Here is a 7766-nt window from a genome sequence, read left to right on the forward strand (position 1 = left end):
CCACGACTTTGAGACCTCATTAAGGCTGAGAGGGGCCCCTGGAAAGGTTCTAGAGGTTCCCAAGAGCCCTTGGATCAAATGGGCATCCATCGGAGGGCCAAGGATGATCGTGCCAGCTCATATAAGGAGAGAAAAACCCTGATTTCTCGGCAGCCACCAAAAGCCACGAATTTTGCCTCCCCCATAGCCTGATCTCCATGGGGGAGGGCTCATCTACAGCACCAAGAAGACATGGAGGAAGGGGGCTAATGGGCGGCGCTCCCCCGTGATGGCAGGCCGGCGCAGGAGGAGCCTCGTGCGCCGCCGGCGCCGCCCTGCACCTCACGTGCTGCCCCTTCTCCATCCTCTCCGCCATGATGCCGCCTTCACCAACACCTCCATCATCATCTCCGCCATAGCTACAGCGGTCCACTCTCCCACAAACCTCTATAATCCCTTATGTAAACATGGTGTTTGATGTTATAAATTATTTGCAGATGATGTATTGCATCTATGTCATGTTTGTGTAGTTCCCTTTTGTCATATGATTGATTGTCAAATCTCCATGGATGGTTCGAGCTATATATTGAATTTGTTACAGTCCTATGGTGCCCATCATATGTTTATGCGTGCATGGATCACATCATAGGGTTTGTAGTATGTGGAGAAAGCTAGAGTGTGGCCTACTTGAGTGACAGAAACATGAGCCCCAATCTAGTGATCAAAGCATATGGGATAAAGAGGACCTTTTGATATTAATGCTATGGTTGGGTATTTTTACCTTAATGTGTCTTCTAGTATTAACGGATGTTTGCTAGAGTTCCAATCATAAGTACTTGCAATCATTGGATAGTGAGAGCTTCTTAGCTTTGCCTCTCCCACATAAAAGAGGAATATCAACCTTGTATTTGACTATTTGATCACGGACATTTCCACCATAATTACCACCACTTTTCCACACTCATGGTACTGTTAGTTTATGGTAGTATATTTTATCGCTGCAGCACTAACATTTACTTTCTTGTATTTATTATCTTGCAAAGCTTTCTCTCATACCCGTATTGTCACTCCAGTTTTATCTCCTAGATATTGCAAAACGTTTAGTGTGCGTAGAGTTGTGTCAATGGTTGATAGAACTTGAAAGAATGTTTATCCCACCTTTAGCTCCTCGTTGGGTTCGACACTCTTACTTATCGAAAAGGCTACACATGATCCTATACTTGTGGGATATCACTCGCGCACCTGCACACGGCCTCTCGTGACCCATACGCATCGCGCAGCATGGGCCTGTGCCAGCCAAGGCCCAACCCTCTAGCCAGCGTTGCCCTGCCCAGCCGAGGCCCAACCGAGCCACTCCACCAGGCCGGCCCAAAGGCCATGTGGTGAGCGTCGGCCCGCTAAGACTCGCACGTGTGCATGTTATACTATGTTGCACTTAGTTTCAGACCCCGGGACATTCAGTTTTTGTCCATATCATTTTTTCTTAGCGCTACAAAATTTCAATTAACCAGTGCATTAATAATTACAGAAAATTGTATGATTTAAAAATGCCAATAAATAATTAACCGTGCATCGGATTGTGATGTTGTAAATTTGTAAAATGTGTAGAGTTTTGTGTAGAATAAAAAAATTCCAACTATCATCCATGTTAAAAATATTTAAAATGTTGTTTGTGCGTAATTTGGGTAGATGCCATATTCTTGCATAATTGTTGTGCCATTTTTTTCAAAGTAATGCTCACATGTTATATATGATTGTGGGGTAGAAAAATCCAAGGAATTTTCCTCTGATATTAGTTTTGTCATTTGAGCAAGTTTGTGTGCATGCTATTTTGTTGTGATACAACTTTTTTTGTGTGATTTAATCTGTGCATCAAAATTAAACAAAGTTAATATTAAAATGTTCATAATTTTGTGTAGATCCACAATATCCAACTTTCATGCATGTGTAAAATATTTAAAATTGTTGTTTGCATTGGTTCGCCTAAATGTCATGTTAAATGTTGGGGAATGTTGCATGGCAAATAAAAAATTTCCTACGCAAACGAAGACCTATCATGGTGATGTTCATCTACGAGAGGGAGATCGGATCCACATACCCTTATAGATTGCTAAGCGGGAAGCGTTAAGAAACGCGGTTGATGTAGTGGAACTGCTTCGTGATTCAAATCACCTTTGTCCCACGATCCGTCACGATCTAGCACCGAACAGACGACACCTTCGAGTTCAGCACACGTACAACTCGATGACGATCTCTGCCTTCTTGATCCAGCAAGAGAGACGGGAAAGTAGATAAGTACTCCGGCAGCATGATGACGTGCCGGTGATGGTGATGATTTTATTCCTGCACTGCTCCGTCCGAGCTCCGCAGAAATCCGATCTAGAGGAAGAACTATGAACTAGAGGTTTAGGGTTGCACGTGGCAAAGTTGTGTCTCAAAACCCCTAAAACCTCTAGTATATAGGATGAGGGGAGGGGCTAGCCTTGAGTCTCAAGCCAGCCTCCAAGGCGTCGGCCGAAGTGGGAGGAGGGACTCCTACTCCAATTCGGTTTGGAAGGAGGAGTCCCTTCCTTCCTTCCCACCTCCTTTTTTTCTCCTTTGATTTTTCCTCTTGGCCAAAAGAGTCCTATTGGGCTGGCCTCACCAGCACACCAAGGGATGGTGTGCCACTCATGGGCCTATTAGCTTCTCTCCCGGGTGGGTGGCCCCTTCCGGTAAAAACCCGGAACCCATTCGCCACTCTCGGTACACTACCGCTAATTCCGGAAATCTTTCCGGAAGCCAAATGAAACAATCCTATATATCAATCTTCGTTTCCGGACCATTCCGGAAACCCTCGTGACGTATGTGATCTCATCCGGGACTTCGAACAAAACTTCGGTCAGCATCACTTATAACTCAACTATACCGAAACGTCACCGAACCTTAAGTGTGCAGACCGTTTGTGTTCGAGAACTATGCACAAATAACCTGAGACATCCCCCTGTCAATATCCAATAGCGGGACCTGGATGTCCATATTGTATCCTACATATTCTACGAAGATCTTATCGGTTGAACCTCTGTGCCAAGGATTCATATAATCCCGTATACCATTCCCTTTGTCCTTCGGTATGTTACTTGCCCGAGATTTGATCCTCGATATCCCTATACCTATTTCAATCTCGTTACCCGCAAGTCTCTTTACTCGTTCCGTAATACAAGATCCCGTGACTAACAATTCAGTCACGTTGCTTGCAAGGCTTATATGTGATGTTGTATTACTTTGTGTGCCCCGAGATACCTCTCCGTCACACGGAGTGACAAATCCCAGTCTTGATCCATGCTAACTCAATGGACACCTTTCAGAGATACCTGTAGAGCACCTTTATAGTCACCCAGTAACGTTGCGACGTTTGATACACACAAGGTATTCCCCCCATGTCAGTGAGTTACATGTTCGCCTGGTCATAGGAATGAATACTTGACACGCATAAAACAATAGCAACAAAATGACACGATCACATGCTACGTTTATAGTTCGGGTCTTGTCCATCACATCATTCTCCCAGTGATGTGATCGAGTCATCAAGTGAAAACACTTGTATATGGTCAGAAAACCTTAACCATCCTTGATCAACTGGCTAGTCAACTAGAGGATTACTAGGGACATAGTTTTGTCTATATATCCACACATGCATTTATGTTTTCATTTAATACAATTATAACATGGATAATAAACGATTTTCTTGAAACATGAAATATAATAATACCTATTTTATTATTGCCTCTAGGGCATATTTCCAATAGTCTTCCACTTGCACTAGAGTGAGTAATCTAGTCTCACATCGCTATGTGATTTACATTGGAATGAATCTAACACCCATACAGTTCTGGTGTTGATCATGCTTCGCTTGTGGAAGAGGTTTACTCAGCGGATCTGCAACATTCAGATCCGTGTGCACTTTGCAAATATTTACGTGCTCTCCTTCGACATAGTCGCGGATGAGGTTGTAGCGTCGTTTGATGTGTCTGGTCTTCTTGTGAAACCTTGGTTCCTTGGCTAGAGCAATGGCACCAGCGTTCGCACAGAACAGACTTATTGGATTTAGTGCGCTCGGCACAACTCCAAGATCCGTCATGAACTGCTTCATCCAGACACCCTCCTTAGCTGCCTCCAACGCAGCCATGTACTCTGCTACACATGTAGAATCTGCTATGACACTTTGCTTGGAACTGCACCAGCTTACCGCACCCCCGTTGAGAATAAATACATATCCGGTTTGAGACTTAGAGTCATCCGGATCAGTGTCAAAGCTTGCATTGACGTAACCTTTTATGATGATCCCTTCGTCACCTCCATAAACGAGAAATATTTCCTTAGTCCTTTTCACGTACTTCAGAATATTCTTGACGGCCGCCCAGTGTTCCACTCCTGGATCACTTTGAAACCGTCTGCCATACTTATGGCCAGGCTGACGTCCGGTCTTGTGCACATCATTGCATACATGATAGACCCTACAACTGAAGCATAGGGGACGGTACTCATCTTTTCTCTATGTTCTGCAGTTACTCGACATTGAGTCTTACTCAACTTTATACCTTGTAACGCAGGCAGGAACCCTTTCTTGGATTGTTCCATTATGAACTTCTTCGAAACTATCTCAAGGTATGTGCTTTGTGAAAGTCCTATCACGTGTCTCGATCTATCTCTATAGATCTCAATATCTAATATGTAAGCAGCTTCTCCTAGGTCTTTCATTGAAAAACTTTTGTTCAAGTAATCCTTTACGCTCTCCAAAAACTCCACATTGTTTCCAATCAGCAATATGTCATCCACATATAATATTAGAAACGCTACAGAGCTCCCACTCACTTTCTTGTATATACAATATTCTCCTACAACTTGTATAAACCCAAATGCTTTGATCACCTCATCAAAGCGCTTATTCCAACTCCGAGATGCTTGCACCAGTCCATAAATGGATTGCTCGATCTTGCATACTTTGTCAGCATTCTTTGGATCGACAAAACCTTCGGGTTGCATCATATACAACTCTTCCTTAAGAAACCCATTAAGGAACGCCATTTTGACATCCATCTGCGAGATTTCATAATCGAAAAATGCAGCTATTGCTAACATGATTCGGATAGATTTAAGCATCGCTACCGGTGAGAATGTCTCATCGTAGTCAACTCCTTGAACTTGTGAAAAACCCTTTGCCACAAGTCGAGCTTTATAAACGGTCACATTACCGTCTGTGTCCGTCTTCTTCTTAAAGATCCATTTGTTGTGAATAGCCTTGCGACCTTCAGGTAATACTTCCAAAGTCCACACTTTGTTTTCATACATAGATCCTATCTCGGATTTCATGGCCTCTAACCATTTGTTGGAATCTGGGTCCACCATTGCTTCTCCATAATTCGTAGGCTCATTGTTGTCTAACATAATGATAGATAAGACTTGATTCCCGTACCACTGAGGAGCAGTACGTGATCTTGTCGACGTGCGAGGTCCGATAGTAACTTGATCCGAAGCTTCATAATCATCATCATTAGCTTCCTCCTCAACTAGTCTTGCCTCAACAGAGATTTCCCTCTGCCCTGCGCCACCATCTTGTTGGAGCAGAGGTTCCAAAACCTCATCAAGTTCTATCTTCCTCCCACTCAAATCTTTTGAGAGACACTCTTTCTCAAGAAAAGCTCTATTCTTAGCAAAAGACACTTTGCCCTCGGATCTGAGATAGAAGGTGTACCCAACTGTCTCTTTTGGGTAACCTATGAAGACACACTTTTCCGCTTTGGGTTCCAGCTTTTCAGGCTGAAGCTTTTTTACATAAGCATCACATCCCCAAACTTTAAGAAACGACAACTTTGGCTTCTTTCCATGCCATAGCTCACATGGTGTCGTCTCAACGGATTTTGATGGTGCCCTATTTAAAGTGAATGCAACTGTCTCTAATGCATAGCCCTAAAACGATAATGGCAAATCAGTAAGAGACATCATAGATCGCACCATATCTAACAAAGTACGATTACGACGTTCGGACACACCATTATGCTGTGGTGTTCCAGGCGGTGTCAACTGTGAAACTACTCCACATTGTCTTAAGTGAGCACCAAACTCGTAACTCAGATATTCACCCCCTCGATCAGATTGTAGGAACTTGATCTTCTTGCTACGATGATTTTCAACTTCACTCTGAAATTGTTTGAACTTTTCAAATGTTTCAGACTTGTGCTTCATCAAGTAGATATATCCATACCTACTCAAATCATTAGTGAAGGTGAGAAAATAACGATATCAGCCGCGTGCCTCCACACTCATTGGTCCGCACACATCAGTATGTATGATATCCAACAAGTCGATCACTTGCACGCTCCATTGTTCCACAGAACGGAGTCTTAGTCATCTTGCCCATGAGGCATGGTTCTCATGTGTCAAGTGATTCAAAATCAAGTGATTCAAAAAGCCCATCAGCGTGGATTTTCTTCATGCACTTTACACCAATATGACCTAAGCGCTAGTGCCACAAAAAGGTGGCGCTATCATTGTTAACTCTACATCTTTTGGTCTCAATGTTATGGATATGTGTGTCATCACAATCAAGATTCAATATGAACAAACCCCTCACACTGGGTGCATGACCATAAAAGATATTACTCATATAAATAGAACAACCATTATTCTCTAACTTAAATGAGTAACCGTCTCGCAATAAACAAGATCCAAATATAATGTTCATGCTTAACGCACGCACTAAATAACAATCATTTAAGTTCGTAACTAATCCCGATGGTAACTGAAGTGAGACCGTGCCGACGGCAATTGCATCAACCTTGGAACCATTTCCCACGCGCATCAGCACTTCATCCTTTGCCAGCCTTCGTTTATTCCGCAGTTCCTGCTTCGAGTTGCAAATGTGAGCAACATAACCGGTATCAAATACCGAGGCACTACTACGAGAGTTGGTTAGGTACACACCAATAACATGTATATCACATATACCTTGTTTGGTGTTGGCCGCCTTCTTATCAGCCAAATACTTGGGGAAATTGAGCTTCCAGTGACCCATCCCCTTGCAATAATAGCACTCAGTTTCCGGCTTAGGTCCAGCCTTGGGTTTCTTTGTCGGAGGGGCAACAGTTTTGCAGCTCTTCTTAGAGGTAGCCTTCTTGCCTTTGCCTCTTTTCTTGAAACCAATGGTCTTATTGACCATCAACACTTGATGTTCTTTCCGGAATTCTCACTCCGCGACTTTCAGCATCGCAAATAACTCGCCGGGTGACTTATTCATCCCTTGCATGTTATAGTTCAACACAAAGCTCTTGTAGCTAGGTGGCAGTGATTGAAGAACTCTGTCAGTGATAGCCTCTTGCGGGAGATCAACCCCCAACTCAGCTAGACGGTTTGAGTACCCACACATTTTGAGCACATGTTCACTGACACATGAATTCTCCTCCATTTTGCAACCATAGAATTTATCGGAGGTCTCAAACCTCTCGATCCGGGCATTCTTCTCAAAGATAAACTTCAACTCCTAGAACATCTCATATGCTCCATGACGTTCAAAGCGTCGTTGAAGTCCCAGTTCTAAGCCATACAAGACTGCACATTGAACTACTGAGTAGTCCTCCTTACACGCTTGCTTATCGTTCAAAACATCTTGTTCAGCCGTAGCGGGTGGTTCATCTCGTAGCGCTGCATCAAGGACAAAATTCTTTTGCCTAGCTTGTAGGATAAGCCTCAGATTACGAGCCCAGTCTACAAAGTTGCTACTATATTCTTTCAGCTTAGCTTTCTCTAGA

Source organism: Hordeum vulgare, chromosome 2H, assembly GCF_904849725.1.
Source record: "Hordeum vulgare subsp. vulgare chromosome 2H, MorexV3_pseudomolecules_assembly, whole genome shotgun sequence".
NCBI lineage: Eukaryota > Viridiplantae > Streptophyta > Magnoliopsida > Poales > Poaceae > Hordeum > Hordeum vulgare.